Below are 25,469 nucleotides of genomic sequence, written 5' to 3' on the forward strand. Positions count from 1 at the left end.
TTTCAGTCCGTTGCATTTAAAATTCGTTAGGCTCCATGATTTAACAATCGATCAGAGATTCGAGGGCTGATCCATGACCGAGCAGACTATGTCTTTTGCATACGGATTTCATATGACAGTCTGGTACCATCGGGCTAATCATTGCGCATCAACACACGGTTATGTATTTTGGAGAATGACCTGCTGAGACGATGATCACTCCGACACACCTATTCCTTGAAGACTTTGCCAAACCAATCTACATTCGATTTAAGAGCTTTGCAATCTTCAAAATTGGTAGTTCCTTGCACTTTGAAGTTAATTGTTCGTTAATGTACAGTTATTGCTTTCTTGGTCATATATGTGCTTACGAACAATGATGATAGTAAACAAGGGTTAATTTGGCCAAGACTTTTAATTCAGTAGTTAGATGAAAACCACTTTCAATATTAAACCTTTAACGCTTTTTATAAGAACCAACACCCTGGACTCATTGACGAGGGCCATTCTCTTGGTAACGTTCAATCTGTTGCGCTAAAAGGATCATTTACTTGTCTGACAGTGTGGGGAGGCATTTACCTCTCGCTCGGTCCAGCTGGTGCGGATCATTTTGTTGCTAAAAGTCTTCAAATTCCGAATCAGATTACGCTTTTTGTTGGTAGCAACATCATATCGTTATTTTATTTTTCAATATTATTTTTCATCAGTAAGTAGCTTCTTCCGGTGTAACTCCGAGGCTTCTTCCGTTTCTCGATTTTCAACTTCCACGGTGACCATTTTGGTATCTTCTTAAACGTTAGACAATTTTTGTCTCCAATATATCTTTAACGTTTCGTATTTGCGTTTCTTCTGTGGTAAGTGTATTGACGTTATTGCCGTAAGAATGATTAGGGGTTAACGTCCCCGCCGGCCGTTGAGGCCGAGCGGTTCTAGGTACTTCTGTCTGGAACTGCGCGACCGCTACGTCGCAGGCTCGAATCCTGCCTCGGGCATGGATGTGTGTGATGTCCTTAAGTTAGTTAGGTTGAAGTAGTTCTAACTTCTAGGGGACTGATGACCTCAGATGTTGTCCCATAGTGCTCATAGCCATTTGAACCATTTTGGTTAACGTCCCGTCGACAAGGAGGTCACAACAGACGGGACACAACCTCGTATTATTTCAAGGGTGGGGAAGGAAATCGACTGTGCCTTTTCAAAGGAACCATACCGGCATTTGCTTGGAGCAGTTAAGGGAAATTACGGAAAACATAAATTTGCGTGGCCAGGCGTGGATCTGAACCGTCGTCCTCCCGAATTCGAGTCTAGTGTGCTAGCCATTTCTCCACCCCGCTCGATCTTACTGCCAATGGTTCTCTGTCTTTCATTTGTGTCTACACTAACCTCCCAAGCGAGACTTCTTTATATGCTTTGCCATTCTATCGTGCTTCATTTACATTATCATCCTTTAGTGTTCCCCCTTGCCTCTGTTCGATCTCTTCCGTCAATTCTGCTTTCTTCAGCCATTGGTCTGTAGCGTTTCTTGACAGACTTTTTTCTTCAGGATGTTCATTCTGAGAACGTTGTAAGATCCTCTCACACTCGAGTATGCTGTATGCGTTTTCTCCTTTCGTAAGCTATGAAGTTGCAATCTTAGTTGCGAAGCTTATCTAATATTGTAATCTCCTTTAAGCGTGATTGGGAGAATTTCAGAACATTCATTGTCGTATATTACAATATCCCTGTGCCCTTCATCAGTTATGTAAGGCGGTATAAGCTGCCCTAAAAACACATCCACGTTTCTTGTCCCACTGTGTACCTGGGGTTTTAGATTATCTGACTACTTCTTGCTACTGATGCCTGTTACCTTCTGTAACTCTCGATTATATTGTCGTTACGCAATTAGGTATTCAAATGGGAGTATAAAACTCTTTCCTCTCAGTCGAACTATAGAAATTACACTACTGGCTATTAAAATTGCTACACCAAGAAGAAATGCATATGATAAACGGGTATTCATTGCACAAACATATTATACTAGAACTGACATGTGATAACATTTTCACGCAATTTGGGTGCATAGATCCTGAGAAAGCAGTACCCAGAACAACCACCTCTGGTCGTAATAACGGCCTTGATACGCCTGAGCATTGAGTCAAACAGAGCTTGGATGGCGTGTACAGGTACAGCTGCCCATGCAGCTTCAACACGATACCACAGTTCATCAAGAGTAGTGACTGGCGTATTGTGATGAGCCAGTTGCTCGGCCACCATTGACCAGACGTTTTTAATTGGTGAGAGATCTGGAGAATGTGCTGGCCATGGCAGCAGTCGAACATTTTCTGTATCCAGAAAGGCCCGTACAGGACCTGCAACATGCGATCGTGCACTATCCTGCTGTAATGTAGGGTTTCGCAGGGATCGAATGAAGGGTAGAGCCACGGGTCGTAACACATCTGAAATGTAACGTCCACTGTTCAAAGTGCCGTCAATGCGAACAAGAGGTGACCGAGACGTGTAACCAATGGCACCCCATACCATCACGACGGGTGATACGCCAGTATGGCGATGACGGATACACGCTTCCAATGTGCGTTCACCGCGATGTCGCCAAACACGGATGCAGCCATCATGATGCTGTAAACAGAACTTGGATTCATCCGAAAAAATGACGTTTTGGCATTCGTGCTTCCAGGTTCGTCGTTGAGTACACCATCGCAGGCTCTCCTGTCTGTGATGCAGCGTCAAGGGTAACCGCAGCTATGGTCTCCGAGCTAATAGTCCATGCTGCTGCAAACGTCGTCGAACTGTTCGTGAAAATGGTTGTTGACTTGCAAACGTCCCCATCTGTTGACTCAGGGATCGAGACGTGGCTGCACGATCCGTTACAGCCATGCGGATAAGATGCCTGGCATCTCGACCGCTAGTGATACGAGGCCGTTGGGATTCAGCCCGGCGTTCCGTATAACCCTCCTGAACTCACCGATTCTATATTCTGCTAACAGTCATTGGATCTCGACCAACGCGAACAGCAATGTCGCTATACGATAAATCGCAATCGCGATAGGCTACAATCCGACCTTTATCAAAGTCGGAAACGTGATGGTACACATTTCTCCTCTTTACACGAGGCATCACAACAACGTTTCACCAGGCAACGCCGGTCAACTGCTGTTCGTGTATGAGAAATCGGTTGGAAACTTTCTTCATGTCAGCACGTTGTAGGTGTCGCCACCGGCGCCAACCTTGTGTGAATGCTCTGAAAAGCTAATCATTTGCAGATCACAGCATCTTCTTCCTGTCGGTTAAACTTCGCGTCTGTAGCACGTCATCTTCGTGGTGTAGCAATTTTAATGGCCAGTAGTGTATTATGGCGTTACTACCTCCGCCTTGTCGTTGGAATTTACCAGTATTGCTAAATTTTTTCCGAATTTCTTCCAACATATCCTTAATTTACAGTCTGATATGTGACTACCGCATCGTGAATACGCGCCGAATATAACCGTTTTAAATAACTTTACAGGCGGGAAATAATGGATCTAACCGTTCGAGTTGTCGGGATTTGAAGGAATGACGTGTCCTGCCGCGAGCTACAGGCATAATCTGTAGCGCTACTGTTGTTCACGCGGACTACAAAATGTCTCGTATATTTTTTCCGTAGATAGTAGAAAGGAGACACTACGAAAGTAATCCCCGAACAGAAATCTCTTGTGAAGGGTAGATGCAGAAAAGTCTCGCTATTCCGTCACATAAGGCTTGTGAGTGTTGTACTTGACAACGCTTACGTATTACATTTTTTTATCGGAAACGTCCTTGCCAATACTCTTTTAATCATAGCAAATATCTTTGTATGTACTCCTGTGTAATACAACAGAGAGTAAACTTGCATTCACAGTGTAGTTGAGTCAGATCTGGTAGCATAGTGGAAATCGTGCCTGGAAACTGAGAGGTCTCGGAATGGAATGCCTGCCGGAATAACGAAATTTTCAGTTTACATTTAATCTAGCTTTTATCTCTCGACAATGTGAGGAGTACCAGGAACGACACGTGGCTCGAATTTGTTGTTAAAAAGCAGGTCCTCTTTCCCGATTCGATAACTGAGTAGATTAGAGACATACAAGTCGCCGAAGTGGTGTCCTATTGAAAGACTTGTTCCCGGCCACTGAGCAACACGAAATTCTTATTATTCTTAACCCAGTCCAGCAGAGCGCGTCGTGTTTCCAATCGTGACGAGACAATACGGCTTACGTTGAAACGGAATTTCAAGTTTAGACCATGTAAAAATGGAGACAACCGCGTAGGATGTGTCGACCAAGCTAGTAAACAATCGTCTCTATACGTTCATCATTTTGGCCTCTAGGCGTCCAATAGTACAAAATACCGAGCAACGTGGTGCGCTAAAATGTTGGACTGCTGGACACTTGGAATGAAACTTTGATCAATGATACTGTGTTCAATTCACTGTCCATCAAGGTGGTGAATAAATCCTGTTTCGCACCATTATCACCTCGGACGCTTCTCATCGCTATTTGAGGACTGTACGTATGGAGACGGATCCTTCGACTTACTGTCGAGTCCTGCATTCAATATTCTGGAGGTACGTTCGTCTTTGAAGAAGACGTTGGACGAGCACACTGCGTCAGCTCACGAAAAGCTTGTCCCAGGAGCCATACTTGGCTGACCAGCCCCACTGTCGCTGCCGTTCTCCATTGACAGTAGTCCACATCTTGTTGGACTGTCCCAAACTAGCAACTCTGACGGGACTTTTAAACCTCCTGACGCACTACCTATGGTGTTAGGTGACAATGCCTCAATGGATGATCTTATTTTAAGTTTTATTTGAGAGGTAGGCTTTTATCATTCGGTCTAAGCGTGGGCTCCTGGCTTTATCCCACAGCATGTTGTTCTCAATGTAGAGACGTCTACAGACGTTAAAGTAACCTCTGGCGTGCCACAGGGGAGTGTTATGGGAGCATTGCTTTTCACAATATATATAAATGACCTAGTAGATAGTGTCGGAAGTTCCATGCGGCTTTTCGCGGATGATGCTGTAGTATACAGAGAAGCTGCAGCATCAGAATATTGCAGCGAAATGCAGGAAGATCTGCAGCGGATAGGCACATGGTGCAGGGAGTGGCAACTGACCCTTAACATAGACAAATATAATGTATTGCGAATACATAGAAAGAAGGATCCTTTATTGTATGATCATATGATAGCGGAACAAACACTGGTAGCAGTTACTTCCGTAAAATACCTGGGAGTATGCGTACGGAACGATTTGAAGTGGAATGATCATATAAAATTAATTGTTGGTAAGGTGGGTGCCAGGTTGAGATTCATTGTGAGAGTCTTTAGAAAATGTAGTCCATCAACAAAGGAGGTGGCTTACAAAACACTCGTTCGACCTGTACCTGAGTATTGCTCATCAGTGGAGGATCCGTACCAGGTCGGGTTGACAGAGGAGATAGAGAAATCCAAAGAAGAGGGGCGCGTTTCGTCACAGGGTTATTTGGTAAGCGTGATAGCGTTACGGAGATGTATAGCAAACTCAAGTGGCACACTCTGCAAGAGAGGCGCTCTGCATCGCGGTGTAGCTTGCTGTCCAGGTTTCGAGAGGGGGCGTTTCTGGATGAGGTATCGAATATATTGCTTCCCCCTACTTATACCTCCCGAGGAGATCACGAGTGTAAAATTAGAGAGATTCGAACGTGTACGGAGACTTTCCGGCAGTCGTTCTTCGCGCGAACCATACGCGACTGGAACAGGAAAGGGAGGTAATGACAGTGGCACGTAAAGTGCCGTCCGCCACACACCGTTGGGTGGCTTCCGGAGTGTAAATGTAGATGTACATGTAGATGTTCACCCGACCTGCATTAGCTCTTCCTCGCCCCATCTGGTGCTGTCTGTTCGACTTGGTGTTCGTCTTTTCCCCATCTGTTTTTCTCCTGCCTTGTGTTTTTAAGCTGGATATTTCAGTGTGTTGCAGAGTGGCTGGTTCATCCTTTTTAATGTTGTGATCAGCCAGCCCAGGCCATCTGCTATATTATTTCAACACCTTCTACCGCTTTTTTCCTTTTAGTTTATGTTTTCAGTTTTGGCTTGCTACTTTCGTTTTCTCTTCAGTGTGGTTACACGCATAGTTTTACGCATTTCGTTCCTTTCCCGGATTTCAGGCGATAGGATTCTTTTGGGGTATGGTTTTAACCCAAGACCTGTGTGACTAAGAGCCTTGTTAAACTAGGCCACCTGGCGGCACAGCCAGCCACGCCACCGGAGGCACAAACTGAAATATGAAGTGGGGAACGGAGAATAACGTTCGCTTTTTGGATATCTATGCTTTGCATAGGTGTTTGTGGGATTTCAGTGATGCTGATTACAAAAATAAGCAACATATTGCTGCTCCTGAGACCTACACGTGCGATCAGAACACAGATAGTTTGACAATATCTGAGCTGCAGGGTAAATGTTATTGAATTAGGAGCACATATACAACTGCATTAAGAAAAATACGAGCAAATGTAATTCTAGCTGTAGAAATGCTCTTGTCTACAAGACTAAAATCCCTTCGTTCGAGTTTTTAAGGAATAGTGTTGACACGAGGGAAGGCTACGAAAATCAAGAAGCTACATTCTTTATTCAATATTCATCTATTTAAAACGTCGCAGCACTGCTCCCCATTTACATATGTTTGAATTTTGAAATATTGCCACTGTACAGCTCTATGATGTGTCGGCAGAAGTGCCAACACTGTGTTGTTTGAGGAAGCCGAAATGCACGCTAGAAGCTCACGCAGGATGGCGTGAGGTCTGAAACAGGATACTTAATGAATGCTATAAAGAAAAGTACGTAGCTTCTGGAATACTTAACTTTAATCCATAATTGGTGAACATTGGTCTTGTTACTGTACATGCTTCATTAGATACATAGCAAAGGAGAAATGGCGCCTTGCTAGGTCGTAGCAATTGACTTAGCTGAAGGCTATGCTAACTATCGTCTCGGCTAATGAGAGCGTAATTCTCAGTGAACCTTTCCTAGCAACGTCGGCTGTACAACTGGGGCGAGTGCTAGTAAGTCTCTCTAGACCTGCCGTGTGGCGGCGCTCGGTCTGCAATTACTGACAGTGGCGACACGCGGGTCCGACATGTACTAATGGACCGCGGCCGATTTAAAGCTACCACCTAGCAAGTGTGGTGTCTGGCGGTGACACCACACTCTATCATCAAGAGAGTAGTTTGCAAACCATTCTCTTCTTAATGCGACCTGATTCCAATAATTACTGCTGTTAATGTTAACAATTATTACTGTTAATAATTATTGGTGTTAATGAAAAAGCGTCACCACCAACTAAAACCGCATCTAATAGCATGCCGACTGTTCTCGATTGTAATGCATGCAATGTTATATGTAATTTCATTTCTGGCGACAGTGCTTCATGCATTACAATATCTTTATTCCTTATCGCATAATTCACTCTATTTAGAAGAAACGTTAACAGTTCTGGAGACATTCTAAGATAATTAAAAGAACTTCTTGGGTCTTCCATTATAAATTATTTCAACAAGGATGCTGGGCAACCGAGCTGACATCTTTTCTTCATCCAGTCACGAATCGAAACACGTTTCTTATTTTTTTCTCATGCAGCGATTCCACGCATCAAGCTTTAACTCCATCGTAACTCATGTGACATGCAGCTGCCGAAACTTTCATTTCAGACACGACTCAGGAACCCACAAAACGACGAAACTGAAGTGTATATTGGTTTCGCCGTGTCTACAGTCAAATATGAAACCGTCTGCGTGCAACTCATTCCATGCAACTAGTGGCGCAACCCAATGTCGTCGTGTAAACTAGGCTTTACACTAGGCCGCAGCCAACTGCTCCACCGGCGGCGCAACAATCACTTGTTGTTTCAGGCTACGGTAGTTGGGCAGTTCCCGCTAATCGAGCTGTCTGTTTTCCTCGCACGTTTTTCTGCGCACTATTTCATTTGCTTCAGTATGCCTAGTGAACTGCAAAATGCCACTGTGGTAAGGAGTGAAAGTGTAGACACGACAAAAGGGAAAAACATGAAGCTGGAAGAAGCACTGAACGAATGCTAGAAGTTATTTGACACACGAGTGAATACCGAAGATTTTATTTGTGCAGCTGAACAACGTCCCGCAGTTTGGAAAACCAGTTCCGAAGCTTACAGTAATAAGCAGTTAAAACTAAATGCTTGGAATGAAATTATTTGTGCACTCCTACAGGATTTTGAGCAGCGGTCCTTGGTTGAGAGGAGTAACCTTTGTAAGTATTTAAAGCAAATAATTTAATAACTTTCAATACAATTCATCGGTTTACTTACCTCAAAATGACAATGAGCTTTTCTTCTGGTGAGATACACTTTCTCATTTTCGTTTCTTTCCTGGTAATATCAGCCCTTATTAACGACAAGAACTCAAAGAAAGACGATTTAGACATTCGTAGGTAATTAAAACACTCGTTACCTTCCAAACACAGTTCAACAGAAAAAGAGTATAATACAACACTTCAGATTGTCTTAAAGATAGCATAGGGTGTACATGCCTCTTCCTCTCCCATGCTAGGAGGAGCATGTATGTATAGTTGTTGTCCGACATGCTCCCTGGGCGGTAGTGCACAGAGAACTGACGATGTGGTGGCCAAACCGATGTGGTGGCCAAACCGAGTGGTGGGGCAGGACTGGCGACCCAGTGTAATAGGCTCCGTTTGACTCAGTGCCCCGCCGAGACTCTGCGCCACCAGTGGCGGCTGAGGTGGTGGCGGAGCAAGGCAGCCAGTCGGCAGCCACTTTCTGGCGGCGCCACAGCCTTCCTTAGTCTAATAAGCTCCATAACAATCTACTCCCAATGACGAGCAGCGCAACCGATGGCGTGACTGGCTGCGCCGCCTGGCGGCCTAAAGCGTGCGTCATTTATGACGGCGGCCAAGTTTAGGTTCGTTCTGCGCATCTAACGTCACAAAACAGTGTCAGCCAATGAACAGAGAACGAAGTTGCCAGAGCTCGACTGCAGTGCAGAGCACTGACCAGTGTCTTCAGTTTTAGAAACGTTCAGTCATAAATAAAGTACACTGCTGGACACCGTAAATGCAACACCAAGAAAGACAAGAGGTAGCACAACAAAATTTATTGTGTAGATAACATGTTGACCAAGTATCAAATGATTACGTTTACAGACGTCTGTGACATGTGGTTCCTGCCAGAATCAGTAGCCAGAGTAGCCGCCATTGTTGGAGATCACCGCTGCCACATGTCTCGGCATTGAGTCAAAGAGACGTTGGATGTTTTCCTGGGGTACAGCAGCCCAAGCAGCTTCCACACGTTGCCAAAGATCATCTGGTGTGGCAGCTGCGGATGTAATCTGGGTCACTCGTTGAGCAACCATGGACCACATGTTTTCTATCGGCGAAAGATCCGGAGAGCGAGCCGGCCAGGGAAGCAATTCAATCTGGTTATTGACGAAGAACCTTTGGACAATGCGTGCCACGTGTGGTCGCGCATTATCCTATTGAAATATGGCTGTGGCCGAGCCCTGAAGGTAAGGAAGGACAACTGGCTCCAGCACCTCGGATATGTAGCGCCGGCTATTTAAAGTACCGGCAATGCGTACTAGAGGCGTGCGAGAGTAATATCCAATACCGCCCCATACCATAATACCCGGTGCAAGACCAGTGTGGCGGTGCATAATGCAGCTGTCCAGCATCCTCTCTCCACGGTGTCTCCACACTCGAATCCGACCATCGTGGTGCTGCAGACAGAAGCGTGCCTCGTCAGTAAAGACAACGTCATTCCATTCTGCCGTCCACATCCGTCTGTCATCACACCATTGGCGACGGAGACGTCTGTGGTTCTGCGTCAATGGTAGACGAAGCAATGGACGTCTTGCGGACAGACCACTCTGCTGTAAACGGCGTCGAATGGTACGTGCATACACTGGATGATGCGTTACAGACACAATGTGCTGTGCTATGGTTCGGGATGTCACTGAGCGATCCGTCACTGCCATGCGCACAATTTGCCTATCAGCACGTGCAGTGGTGCACTGAGGTGAATGCGATCGACCACGTCGGTTCGTCGTACCCTCCTCCATCCAACGGTCACATATCCGCATTACAGTTGTTTGGTTTCGTCCAACACGACTAGCGATTTCTCTGTGTGATAATCCACAATCTCGGTAAGCCACTATCCTTCCTCTGTCGAACTCGGATACTTGATCAAAAGATGTTCGCTGTTGTCTACGAGGCATAACTGATCGTCTTGTGAAACAACCACAAGGTAAACACACGTGCCGAACGTACACTCGTCGAAATCGCCAAGCCTGAAATGGCGCTATGAGGTGGCGCCACAGGCGCGCGTGATGTGCGTCTGCGCTGAAATTCTAATCAGTTGCATATCTCATCGCTGCAAACTCATGGTGTAAATTTCACTTGATTCGGATGCTTCCTTCAGGGTGTTGCATTTACGGTGGCCAGCAGTGTAATTGAACAAAAGAAATGTCTTGATAGAAAGTTTGGAAAAAGCATTCTTTATACCAATTGCTTCATATTCTATTAATTAATTAAACCAAACAATCAATAAGCCTCCTAATTCAGGCGATAGCAAGGAAAGGTGTTTGTATCATTATCACTAACCGCTTTTTCACAATAAAGAACAGCGGTAATTATTTATTTCCTATTGTACTTCGACGAAACGTGAGTAATTCATAATCATATCAACAGTGTTTGTCGGTACTTTTGCGTAACATTTTAAAGACCTCCGGAAGTTGTATTGAATGCTGAGCTGCTTTAGCGTAATTGTTAAAGTGTCTGGCTGCTAAGCGAAAGATTCTGAGTTCAAACCTTGTTCGGTCCTTAATACTTACTTTATTTAAAAACAATATCGAAGTGTCTTAATTCATCAATTTTATTCGTTTAAATTTAATTTTTTGAAATTTCCAGTGGCAACTAAAATCGACCATACGGAAAGTATACGCTATGGACTTTTACCTCTGCAAACTCTTCAAAATTTCGTGCAATGGTTTACTACATCTAATGCTGCACAATAACTGCGTTGAACATCGAAACAAAATTAAGTCATTTATCAGGGGAAGGTATCAGTCAAGAAGATGTGTAAAAATCAAATTTTTGGGCCAAATACTTTTTGTGAAATCGAATGATAAGTGTGTCAAAGCAGTCGGAACACCATGTGTCTGCACAGGCGAGCAGTGCAGTGTTGACAAAATCGCGCACATCGCGGAATGCGGGGAGCACGTCTCTGTAGCAGCGAAAGGGTTAATGCGGCCGTGGTGGCTTTACTTCATAAACTGCGCGCTCCCACCCAAAACGTAAGTTTGCGAACTATACTATGGCGCTGCTTCTCTTGGCGCGTACAACTGGCAACGCAGCAATCTACCGCATCTCGGCGGGCATGCGCGAACCGCCAAGATAAAAGAATTGAACTATAGTGTAATAAGGGCCTAAGGAAAAAGGGTCTTATAACCATGAAGTATAGTCCCTTTAATCTAGAAATCAACCAACAAACAAACCAACCAACCAAGCAACCCAAGGCGTGTCAGCCGAGCTGGGTGAGGAATGGAACGGCCTACCACAACCCTACGGCAAGTGTAGGTGCACGTTCCAGAACATGTATCGCTCTCCTAGGTAATCACTGACTATTAAGAACCATGTCTTGCCTTCTGTAATGTCTAGGGGACGATCATAAATCGTGGTGACATCCGTGTAATTATTGTCTTTCGATAAAAGTGTCATTTCTGTTCGTCACATTGTGTATTTCTTTCAGTTACATTCTGCCGTTCGGGGTGGCCGAGCGGTTCTAGGCGCTACAGTCTGGAAGCGCGACCGCTACGGTCGCAGGTTCGAATCCTGCCTCGGGCATGGATGTGTGTGTGATGTCCTTAGGTTAGTTAGGTTTAAGTAGTTCTCAGTTCTAGGGGACTGATGACCTCAGAAGTTAAGTCCCATAGTGCTCAGAGCCATTTCAACCATTCAGTTACATTCTGTACTATATTGAAGAAGTTCTTTCTATGTATGGTCCAATTTTCATATAGATATGTTATTCGTCAGTGACACATCATGCAAAAAGTTACATTTGCCCTTACGTTTTGCACACAAGAGAAAAACATGGAATTTGTAACGTCGAAGTTAGTTTCCTTGTACCACAGTAATGTAAACGAAATGCCAACTTGTTAATGGCTCTGAGCACTATGCAACTTAACTTCTGAGGTCATCAGTCGCCTAGAACTTAGAACTACTTAAACCTAACTAACCTAAGGACATCACACACATCCATGCCCGAGGCAGGATTCGAACCTGCGACCGTAGCGGTCACGCGGCTCCAGACTGAAGCGCCTAGAACCGCACGGCCACACCGGCCGGCGGTTGAATGAATTCAAAGATGTTGAGGCAAAACCATGTGAAGTAAAATCTAGAAGTACCAGTGCAGATGAAAGCATTTAGAAGGTAAACAATGTGGTGTTCTGTGATGAAATGTGTGTGAAACACCGACTGCAATACACTCCTGGAAATGGAAAAAAGAACACATTGACACCGGTGTGTCAGACCCACCATACTTGCTCCGGACACTGCGAGAGGGCTGTACAAGCAATGATCACACACACGGCACAGAGGACACACCAGGAACCGCGGTGTTGGCCGTCGAATGGCGCTAGCTGCGCAGCATTTGTGCACCGCCGCCGTCAGTGTCAGCCAGTTTGCCGTGGCATACGGAGCTCCATCGCAGTCTTGAACACTGGTAGCATGCCGCGACAGCGTGGACGTGAACCGTATGTGCAGTTGACGGACTTTGAGCGAGGGCGTATAGTGGGCATGCGGGAGGCCGGGTGGACGTACCACCGAATTGCTCAACACGTGGGGCGTGAGGTCTCCACAGTACATCGATGTTGTCGCCAGTGGTCGGCGGAAGGTGCACGTGCCCGTCGACCTGGGACCGGACCGCAGCGACGCACGGATGCACGCCAAGACCGTAGGATCCTACGCAGTGCCGTAGGGGACCGCACCGCCACTTCCCAGCAAATTAGGGACACTGTTGCTCCTGGGGTATCGGCGAGGACCATTCGCAACCGTCTCCATGAAGCTGGGCTACGGTCCCGCACACCGTTAGGCCGTCTTCCGCTCACGCCCCAACATCGTGCAGCCCGCCTCCAGTGGTGTCGCGACAGGCGTGAATGGAGGGACGAATGGAGACGTGTCGTCTTCAGCGATGAGAGTCGCTTCTGCCTTGGTGCCAATGATGGTCGTATGTGTGTTTGGCGCCGTGCAGGTGAGCGCCACAATCAGGACTGCATACGACCGAGGCACACAGGGCCAACACCCGGCATCATGGTGTGGGGAGCGATCTCCTACACTGGCCGTACACCACTGGTGATCGTCGAGGGGACACTGAATAGTGCACGGTACATCCAAACCGTCATCGAACCCATCGTTCTACCATTCCTAGACCGGCAAGGGAACTTGCTGTTCCAACAGGACAATGCACGTCCGCATGTATCCCGTGCCACCCAACGTGCTCTAGAAGGTGTAAGTCAACTACCCTGGCCAGCAAGATCTCCGGATCTGTCCCCCATTGAGCATGTTTGGGACTGGATGAAGCGTCGTCTCACGCGGTCTGCACGTCCAGCACGAACGCTGGTCCAACTGAGGCGCCAGGTGGAAATGGCATGGCAAGCCGTTCCACAGGACTACATCCAGCATCTCTACGATCGTCTCCATGGGAGAATAGCAGCCTGCATTGCTGCGAAAGGTGGATATACACTGTACTAGTGCCGACATTGTGCATGCTCTGTTGCCTGATGTGTGATCATGTGATGTATCTGACCCCAGGAATGTGTCAATAAAGTTTCCCCTTCCTGGGGCAATGAATTCACGGTGTTCTTATTTCAATTTCCAGGAGTGTATTAAAAGAGCATGATAAGTTTTGTGCGACTTAGATGCCTTTCTGTTGAATGTTTACCAGAAGCAATGACAGGACCGTTTTAAAAAGAATCTTACTCATTTTGATTGGTATACATTAGACGTATGCTGAGGATACAGCTGAGCCTTCGTCATGACCCTGCGGATGTCAAAATGATCTACACCGGCTGTACTGGCCACTAGGTCGTTCCCCATGGACTCATATGCGTTTAATGGAAACGGTGTCGTGCAGCGGATACATAATAGGAGAGGGATGGCTCTACCAACTGTACGTCACAAAAAATAACAAACGATGTAACTTCCTAGCAGATTAAAACTGTTTTCCGAACAGAAACTCGAACTCGGGACCTTTGCCTTGCGCAGGCAAGTGCTCTATCATCTGAGCTACCCAAGCATGACTCACGACGCGTCCCCACAGCTTCACTTCTGCCAGTACTTCGTCTCCTACTTTCCAAACTTCACAGAAGCTCTTCTGCGAACCTTGGAGAACTAGCACTCCTGGAAGAAAGGAGTTCGAGTCTCGGTCCGGCACACAGTTTTAATCTGCCAGGAAGTTTCATATTAGCGCACACTCCACTGCAGAGTGAAAAAATCATTCTGGAACAAACAATGTGTTCATCCAACTATGATATGAAGCTGTGGTCCACATTAATTCCTATTTATTACAAAATTCCCTGCTAGCATATATAAATAACAAATTATTACAGGGTCTGTTCGATCACAAGATTCGCAGAAAACAAGAAAATTAACGGTTGTTAACATAGGTCAATACTAATCTAACACGTGAAAAATGGTTCAAATGGCTCTGAGCACTATGGGACTCAACTGCTGAGGTCATTAGTCCCCTAGAACTTAGAACTAGTTAAACCTAACTAACCTAAGGACATCACAAACATCCATGCCCGAGGCAGGATTCGAACCTGCGGCCGTAGCGGTCTTGCGGTTCCAGACTGCAGCGCCTTTAACCGCACGGCCACTTCGGCCGGCTCTAACACGTGAAAATCTTGGCAAAGATTGGATGGTTCTTGAGGGTATTTTTGTTCTGTCGTTGCAACTACAAAAATGCGCATTTTTGTAGTTGCAACAACAGAACAAAAATACCTTCAAGAATTGTAAAACAACTACGGACAACATGGCCACACAAATGAAGAATTGGATGGTTCAGATCAATAGGATAAGGCTGCAATTTAAATATGAATTATGGCAAGGTAAAACCCGCGTTGGTCGCGCAGAGATTGTCTGAAACTGCCACAAGACTGTAAAACTTCACATGCAACAGAGATTTCTAATCGAGTCGTAATAAGCCTACAATCACCCGCGAAAGATACTGGATTCCGAAATGTAGCTAATCCTAAGATCACACCCACAAAGAATGTTAATTTCGCACCCCACTTTCCCGAGCTGCTATTCTAATCATATTGAGCCCTTAGATGAGTGGAGCGTAATGGGCGCCACGATCTGCTGCAGACCCCGACATACACAGTGTGTCCCAGTTTCCTTAGGACTGAGCTATGAAAGATAAAAGCCATGGATTATGTTCACAAAATCACTGTATTTATTCAAAATAGTCTCCTGAACCAAACAGAGCCGAAATCGTTTTAAAAGTGTTTTGAAAAAGTGACTGTAGTTCTTTGTTGGAGTTGCATTTACAGGGTGTTTCAAAAATGACCGGTATATTTGAAACGGCAATACAAACTAAACGGACAGCGATAGAAATACACCGTTTGTTGCAATATGTTTGGGACAACGGTACATTTTCAGGCAGACAAACTTTCGAAATTACAGTAGTTACAATTTTCAACAACAGATGGCGCTGCGGTCTGGGAAACTCTATAGTACGATATTTTCCACATATCCACCATGCGTAGCAATAATATGGCGTAGTCTCTGAATGAAATTACCCGAAACCTTTGACAACGTGTCTGGCGGAATGGCTTCACATGCAGATGAGATGTACTGCTTCAGCTGTTCAATTGTTTCTGGATTCTGGCGGTACACCTGGTCTTTCAAGTGTCCCCACAGAAAGAAGTCACAGGGGTTCATGTCTGGCGAATAGGGAGGCCAATCCACGCCGCCTCCTGTATGTTTCGGATAGCCCAAAGCAATCACACGATCATCGAAATATTCATTCAGGAAATTAAAGACGTCGGCCGTGCGATGTGGCCGGGCACCATCTTGCATAAACCACGAGGTGTTCGCAGTGTCGTCTAAGGCAGTTTGTACCGCCACAAATTCACGAAGAATGTCCAGATAGCGTGATGCAGTAATCGTTTCGGATCTGAAAAATGGGCCAATGATTCCTTTGGAAGAAATGGCGGCCCAGACCAGTACTTTTTGAGGATGCAGGGACGATGGGACTGCAGCATGGGGCTTTTCGGTTCCCCATATGCGCCAGTTATGTTTATTGACGAAGCCGTCCAGGTAAAAATAAGCTTCGTCAGTAAACCAAATGCTGCCCACATGCATATCGCCGTCATCAATCCTGTGCACTATATCGTTAGCGAATGTCTCTCGTGCAGCAATGGTAGCGGCGCTGAGGGGTTGCCGCGTTTGAATTTTGTATGGATAGAGGTGTAAACTCTGGCGCATGAGACGATACGTGGACGTTGGCGTCATTTGGACCGCAGCTGTAACACGGCGAACGGAAACCCGAGGCCGCTGTTGGATCACCTGCTGCACTAGCTGCGCGTTGCCCTCTGTGGTTGCCGTACGCGGTCGCCCTACCTTTCCAGCACGTTCATCCGTCACGTTCCCAGTCCGTTGAAATTTTTCAAACAGATCCTTTATTGTATCGCTTTTCGGTCCTTTGGTTACATTAAACCTCCGTTGAAAACTTCGTCTTGTTGCAACAACACTGTGTTCTAGGCGGTGGAATTCCAACACCAGAAAAATCCTCTGTTCTAAGGAATAAACCATGTTGTCTACAGCACACTTGCACGTTGTGAACAGCACACGCTTACAGCAGAAAGACGACGTACAGAATGGCGCACCCACAGACTGCGTTGTCTTCTATATCTTTCACATCACTTGCAGCGTCATCTGTTGTTGAAAATTGTAGCTACTGTAATTTCGAAAGTTTGTCCGCCTGAAAATGTACTGTTGTCCCAAGCATATTGCAACAAACGGTGTATTTCTATCGCTGCTCGTTTAGTTTTTATTGCCGTTTCAAATATACCGGTCATTTTTGAAACACCCTGTAGTAATGCAGTTCAATTTTCTTGGCTGTCCTTAATTGCGTCATAACGGTGTCCTGTTATTGCCAACTTCATTTTGGGAAACAACCAGCAGTTCGCTGGGGCCAGATCCGGCGAATATGAGGGTTGATCCAGCACTGTATTCCATTTGCTGGCCAAAAACTCTTGCGTAATCTTCGTTTTGTGGGCTGGAGTGTCGTTATGGAGGAGCAGCCTCTCGATATTCGGGGAAAATTCCACGAATTCTCGCCCACAATCGCTAGAGGACTCAAGAAACCTGGTGTTGCCTTACTGCTCCACTGCCACTTTCCGACGAGTGTCAGACTGTAAGTAGGCTGTATAGGTTTTTTATATTGGTAACGCCACCGCCACGTAGCGCTCTGTATGAAAATCACTGGCTGTGCTGTGTGCAGTCTGTGGCTGGGTGGCATTGTTGGAATTTGCTATTGTAGTGTTTGGCAATTGGCTGTTAACAGCGCGTAGCGTTGCGCAGTTGGTAAGCCGCCACCAGTGGTGGATGTGGGGAGTGAGATGGCGGAGTTTGAGAGCGGATGATCTGGAGAGACAGTAAATTTGTAATATTGGATATCATGGACTGATATAGATATTATGATTTTTGAACACTATTAAGGTAAATACATTGTTTGTTCTCTATCAAAATCTTTCATTTGCTAACTATGCCTATCAGTAGTTAGTGCCTTCAGTAGTTAGAATCTTTTATTTAGTTGGCAGTAGTGGCGCTCGCTGTATTGCAGTAGTTCGAGTAACGAAGATTTTTGTGAGGTAAGTGATACATGAAAGGTATAGGTTAATGTTAGTTAGGGCCATTCTTTTGTAGGGATTATTGAAAGTCAGATTGCGTTGCGCTAAAAAATATTGTGTGTCAGTTTAATGATGATCAGGATAAGTAAAGAGCGAAATGTCTGAGTACATTCAGTTCTGCTCAGCTGTTTGAAAATCAAATAATGCAAGAGGTTTATCAGCACAGTAATTTATTAATTTTTCTAAGGGGACGTTTCAAGACACATACTGGGGGCAGGATACCTCCTGCATCAATGCTAGCTCTTTGATTTTCTAAACAGCTGTTTTTGGAACTTCAAGGATCGTAATGCCGCAGTTCGTCACGAAATAGCGTTGCTGTTTGAAATTTCAGACTAGCAATTCTAACGGAACTGTTACACACTGTGCATCAGCATCACATCGGATCTCGAGACGATGTCTCGAAGAGTAGACTTAGAAGATGCAGTGCTTGTTCTAGCGGATAAGGCGCCTAAAGTCAGCACTAAATTAGTTGCACGTTAAATGAATATTTCACACTGTGTAGCGAGTATTATGGGAAATGCAGCTACACTCCTACCATGCACACAAAGTGCACACATTGACTCCTGTTGAGTTCAGACCTCGTGCCGTATTCAGTCAATGATTCTAGCAATGCCTTGCAGTCGCTCTTCACTTACCTGCGTATGTACTTTTCACGGATGAAACTAGTTTCACCTGAGACGAAATGCTAAATAGTCACTCATTGGCCGCCGAGACCATCCAAGCAACAATTGTGAAGGCAAAAATGGTTCAAATGGCTCTGAGCGCTAAGGGAGTTAACATCTGAGGTCATCAGTCCCCTAGGCTTAGAACTACTTAAACCTAACTAACCTAAGCACATCACACACATCCATGCCCGAGGCAGGATTCGAACCTGCGACCGTAGCAGTCGCGCGGTTCCGGACTGCCTACATCCGCTCGGCCACAGCGGCCGGCTTGTGAAGGCACATCAACACAGGTTATTATCAATCAGCGTGTCGGAAGGCATAGTCAATAATTACACACTAGGGCAGTTTCTTCTTCCTCTCCGCTTAAAAACACCATGTATACAGTGTTTATCAGAGATATCCTATACAGGCTCCTGGAAGACATCTCATCTGTTATCCGCCAATGGATGTGATACCACCATGATGGAGCCACAGCTCACTTTGACTGAGAGTTTGTGAACAGCTTGATCAGACATTCCCAGAAAGGTGAATAGGCAGAGAAAGTTCTGTTTCATGGCCATCACGTTCTCCTGATCTCAACACCCTTGATTTCTTCTTGCGGGGTCATGTGAAAAGTCTTGTGTACGAGACGCCTGTAGAGACTGAAAAGGATCTCCTGGCAATAATTCTCGCTGTCTGCAAAACTATTCAGACGAAACCGGGGATATTAGAATGGGTGTGACAGAGCTTTAAGCGACGATATCATGCCTGCATTGATGCTGGGAGACGCCATTCTGATCAACTGTTGTAAATGTAGCAGCTTGTGAAAGTTGTGCAGGTAAACAGAATTCATTATTGTCCTACCGTAGACTTAGGATTTTCAGTTTTCGTGACTTCAAGTACTTGGACGGTTTCTGGTCCGTAAACAATGGAAATAATCTGTGGGTACTGAAGAGTATTCAGAGTGAATTCTGTACGTCATGATCAGGGTTCGGAAGTTGGGGCTCGTAATTTGAGCGCTGCGCTAGACTGAGGAGCAACTTGTGTGAATTTTCACTTATACCTTTCGACTCGGTCGTTCCCGAATTAGCATCTATTAACTCGGATTGGAACATTTACCCTTCCCGTAATACCTGAAAGATTGTAACATAATCACGAAATCACCCTGTATAAAAATCTTGTGCACGTGATGACTGGGGAGGTTGAAGAATCATAATTCACAATCCATTTGGAATGTAGGCATCGAGCTCACGAAACTTCGCTGCTTGCTGTGCCACAAGAAGATGACAAGAACAGTCATGGAAATTGTGTGCGTAAAAGCTGAATCGCGTACCTGGCTGGCCTCCTGAAAAAAAAAGACAATTGTTTTATTTATAAAATAAGTGCATTTTATTGGTGCGATCATGCCGTATCATCCATAACGCTTATCTTTCGCTTCACTGCTTCACAGACAATGTGACCGCTCCTGACAAGGGAACCTCCCCATCGCACCCCCCTCAGATTTAGTTATAAGTTGGCACAGTTCAAACTATCCTTGATGTTGCCTATCTTCGCATGGACTACTCAGTTTGTATATTTTGCTTATTTTTTCATAGTTCCACTCAACTTCTTCCTGTTTTCTCGATTGATCTGTGTTCAGTTTTTCAAGGCCTATCCACTGTGCCAACTTGAAAAACTGAACACAGATCAATCGAGAAAACAGGAAGAAGTTGTGTGAAACTATGAAAAAAAGAAGCAAAATATACAAACTGAGTAGTCCATGCGAAGATAGGCAACTTCAAGGACACTGAGAGCTTAGGAGCGCCGTGGTCTTGTGGTTAGCGTGAGCAGCTACGGAACGAGAGGTCCTTGGTTCAAGTCTTCCTTCGAATGTAAAATTTTATTTTTTATTTTCAGACAATTATCAAAGTTGAGGCACTCACACATAATCAACTTCGCTATCCAAAATTCCAGGACATGTTCAGATTTGCTTGGACATATGCAGGATCTGACGGTCTACACACGGAAAAATTTGAAAACGTTAAAAACATATGTTTTGACAGAGCACAGGGAAAAGTGTGCGACTGTGAAACTGTTGGATTCATTTGTTGCAGTTTATGTGACAAACTCTTATGTTTTCATCACTTTTTTGGGAGTAATTCTCACATCCACAAGAAAACCTAAATCGGGCAATGTAGAAGAATCTTTTTACCCATTCGCCAAGTGTACAAGTTAGGTGGGTCGACAACATATTCCTGTCATGTGACGCAAATGCCCTCACCAGTGTCTTATAGAATATATCAGACGCGTTTTCCTGTGGAGGAATCGGTTGACCTATGACCTTGCGATCAAATGTTTTCGGTTCCCATTGGAGAGGCACGTCCTTTCGTCTGCTAATCGCACGGCTTTGCGGTGCGGTCGCAAAACACAGACACTAAACTTATTACAATGAACAGAGACGTCAATGAACGAATGGACAGATCATAACTTTGCGAAAATAAAGAAAAACTTTTCACTTGAGGGGAGACTTGAACCAAGGACCTCTCATTCCGCAGCTGCTCAGGCTAACCACGGGACCACGGGGCTCCTGCGTTCAAACTATCCTTGATGTTGCCTATCTTCGCATGGACCACTCAGTTTGTATATTTTGCTTATTTTTTCATAGTTCCACTCAACTTCTTCCTGTTTTCTCGATTGATCTGTGTTCAGTTTTTCAAGGCCTATCCACTGTGCCAACTTATAACTAAATCTGAGGGGGGTGCGATGGGGAGGTTCCCTTGTGAGTAGCAACAGGTAGCGTAGTCGAGCCTGATTAACGCATGCAGAATGGCTTTGCCACCTGTAGCTGCTACTGGTACGGAAGATGAGATTTACTGCTATTCATCGCCCTGTAAGACAGGGGAGGTTGTGACTTTTGATATTGTATTCGCCGGGACTGATAAAGGTATGTTTTCGGGTCACCAGCGAAACTGACGATTCCAATTTGCGCAAATTACTTTCACTGTTCTACAGCTGCTGCGAACTGTGGTGTCAGATGCGCTCGATGCCTCGACTCCTGGTATTTCAGGTGTTTTGTCCCTTTTTGTAGCCGAGTCCAAGTCCAGACTCCGGGAATGAGCGAGGAGTCGCGTTTGTGATCTACATAACTACCATCCCATAACCTTGACATCAGTTTATTGAAGGCCCTTAGAACATATCCTGAGCTGAAACATAATGAGATATGTCGAAGGAAATGACCTCTTCCATGGGGAACTTCACGGATTTCGATAACATCGATCATGCGAAATCCAGTTTGTAACGCAGCAAATTATTACGAGTCGTCACCCTTCATTGAAAGCGTTGCTTGCGACGGAGCCGGGAGGAGACCAGATTTTGATTTTCATGCTCGCATAGCTGACGCTGGCTACTAGGCCGGGTGAGCGGTGTACTTACCTAACACTGCGTGCAGTACGTTACACATACTGTCTTTGAATCTGAAAAAGGACTATTAAATTCTAATCGATCTTTTTCGTAATCTATGTACGAAATTCTGTAGATAACACAACCATACTGTTGAAATTTCAAATCAATAACTTCCATGTTTTGGAAGATATAAATTTTTACCTAAAACACATAATAACCGTGCTCGCATTGTGAAACTGAGTTGGGCACTGCAAGGTACTCGTCTATAGGATCAATTTAAAGTATAACTAAGAAGATAGGTTCATACAATCTAGTTTTCTGAAGTTTTCTTGAGTTTCATTGTCACAGATTTCTGACATAATTGAAAGTACTTTGGGAAATTACAGTACTGGCCATTAAAATTGCTACACCACGAAGATAACGTGCTACAGACGCGAAATTTAATCGACAGGAAGAAGATGCTTTGATATGCAAATGATTAGCTTTTCAGAGCATTCACACAAGGTTGGCGCCGGTGGCGACACCTACGACGTCCTGACATGAGGAAAGTTTCCAACCGATTTCTCATCACAAACAGCAGTTGACCGGCGTTGCCTGGTGAAACGTTGTTGTGATGCCTCGTGTAAGGAGGAGAAATGCGTACCATCACGTTTCCGACTTTGATCAAGGTCGGATTTTAGCCTATCGCGATTGCGGTTTATCGTATTGCGACATTGCTGCTCGCGTTGGTCGAGATCCAATGACTGTTACCAGAGTATGGAATCGGTGGGTTCAGGAGGGTAATACGGAACGCCGTGCTGGTCTAAACAATGTGTGGTAATCTGATTGGCTAGCATTACAAATACCGCGAATACAGAAATGCTCGAGATGACAGGCATCTTATCCGCATGGCTGTAACAGATCGTGCAGCCACGTCTCGATCCCTGAGTCAACAGATGGGGACGTTTGCAAGACAACAACCATCTGCACGAACAGTTCGACGACGTTTGCAGCAGCATGGACTATCAGCTCGGAGACATTGGCTGCCGTTACCCTTGAAGCTGCATCACAGACAGGAGAGCCGGCGATGGTGTACTCAACGACGAACCTGGGTGCACGAATGGCAAAACGTCATTCTTTCGATGAATCCAGGTTCTGTTTACAGCATCATGATGGTCGCATCCGTGTTTGACGACATCGCGGTGAACGCACATTGGAAGCGTGTATTCGTCATCGCCATACTGGCGTATCACCTGGCGTGATGGTATGGGGTGCCATTGGTTACACGTCTCGGTCACCTCTTGTTCGCATTGACGGGACTTTGAACAGTGGACGTTACATTTCAGATGTGTGACGATCCATGGCTGTACCCTTCATTCGATCCCTGCGAAACCCTACGTTTCAGCAGGATAATGCACGACCGCATGTTGCAGGTCCTGTACGGGCCTTTCTGGATACAGAAACTGTTCGACTGCTGCCCTGGCCAGCAGATTCTGCAGATCTCTCACCAATTGAAAACGTCGGGTCAATGGTGGCCGAGCAACTGTCTCGTCACAATACGCCAGTCACTACTCTTGATGAACTGTGGTATCGTGTTGAAGCAGCATGGGCAGCTGTACCTGTACACGCCATCCAAGCTCTGTTTGACTCAGTGCCCAGGCGTATCAAGGCCGTTATTACGGCCAGAGGTGGTTGTTCTGGGTACTGCTTTCTCAGGATCTATGCACCCAAATTGCGTGAAAATGTAATCACATGTCAGTTCTAGTATAATATATTTGTCCAATGAATACCCATTTATCATCTGCATTTCTTCTTGGTGTAGTAATTTTAATGGCCAGTAGTGTATTATTCGTGTTTTGGTTGTGTGAGTGTTTTTGGAGAGTCTGAGAGAGTGAATGGTTCAAATGGTTCAAATGGCTCTGAGCACTATGGGACTTAACATCTATGGTCATCAGTCACCCAGAACTTAGAATTACTTAAACCTAACTAACCTAAGGACATCACACAACACCCAGTCATCACGAGGCAGAGAAAATCCCTGACCTCGTCGGAAATCGAACCCGGGAACCCGTGCGTGGGAAGCGAGAACGCTACCGCACGACCACGAGATGCGGACGAGAGTGAATGGAGGACTCACGTAAAGGGAGAATGTGATATTGTAGTAAAACTATATAAATATATGCGTGAGAAAGTAATTGTGCAATAGGGGAATTTGTGACGCTCGAGTGAGTTAAATTTTGTAAAAGGAAGCCAGAAGGGGCGTTGAGTATTAAATTTATTAGTAATTTATTTTGTAGAATTGCGAAATTTCTGGTCTAAACAACGTGTGGTAATCTGATTGGCTGACATTAGAAATACCGCGAATACAGAAATGCTCGACATGATCTGATTGGCTGCTTAACAAACTAGCCAATAGGAATTCAGCATTTTACGCGCGTTTGAGAAAGCCTTTGTACCTAAGATCTATGGGTCGAAATAGTCGCTCGGGAACTGTGTTTTGGTAAACGCATACGTTAAATCGTGGTGATCAAATTTGAATGAAAATGAAGAAATCCGAGTGTTTGATCGTTTCCCGTATAGTTGATGTAAAGCGACTACAGTGTTGAATATTTTGAGAAAATTTAAGCTTTGTGAATGATTTATTTTAGGACATTTAGGGTGTGAACATTTCAAGCCGTACAGAAACTCTGCCTTGCGTGTTTCGTGCAGATCACGAGACGTTATGGTGAGCACTTCTGTACAAGAACACTACTGAACAACTGACTGTGTTAACTGGCAAGCAGTAGTGGGTAAGTGAGTGTTTAGGACATTTAAAATATCTCGTCGGTCTAAGTATCTTTTGGCTGCTTGTGTGTGTGAACTTGTTACAGGGGCAGTCAGTAACATTGCATAATTAGTGTCGGGATATTAAATTAGGACTTGATAGCCATCTTCTGGGTTTTAAGACGATAAACCAGCTTACAGGAAATTTTAGACATTTTTTAAACGAGTCATGCAAGAATCCCGAACCACCGATAGTTTAACCAACTTTCAGATGCTGCCCATGGAATGGAGTTATGTGACCTTTCTGTGGCAGGTACTTCGCTAGCTTTTCGTCAATGCTGCTTTTGTCGGCTAAACCAGTATCTACCATCGCAGAGTGAAGGGGGCAGACTACCTGAAACCAATCCCGCCCCGCCGCAAACTCACACTTTTCTCATATGACATACTGAAAGCATTGGATCAAGGAGGTCAAGTAGGTGCAGTGTTTCTTGATTTCCGAAAAGCATTTGACTTAGCACCTCATCTACGGTTATTATCAAAATACGATGACATAGGGTAGCAAGCGAAATTTGTGAGTGGATTGAGGATATTTTGGCAGGGGGTACACGAAGACACAGCATGTTATCGCAGATGGAGTGTCGTCATCAGATGTAAAAATAACTTCGGGTGTGCCCCAGCGAAGTGTGTTGGGACCCTTGCTGTTCATCTTGTATACTAATGACCTTGCAGACTATACTAATAGTAACGTCACACTTTTTGCAGATGAGGCAGTTATCTATAG

This window comes from Schistocerca nitens, chromosome 3 (assembly GCF_023898315.1).
Source record: "Schistocerca nitens isolate TAMUIC-IGC-003100 chromosome 3, iqSchNite1.1, whole genome shotgun sequence".
In the NCBI taxonomy this organism is placed as follows: domain Eukaryota; kingdom Metazoa; phylum Arthropoda; class Insecta; order Orthoptera; family Acrididae; genus Schistocerca; species Schistocerca nitens.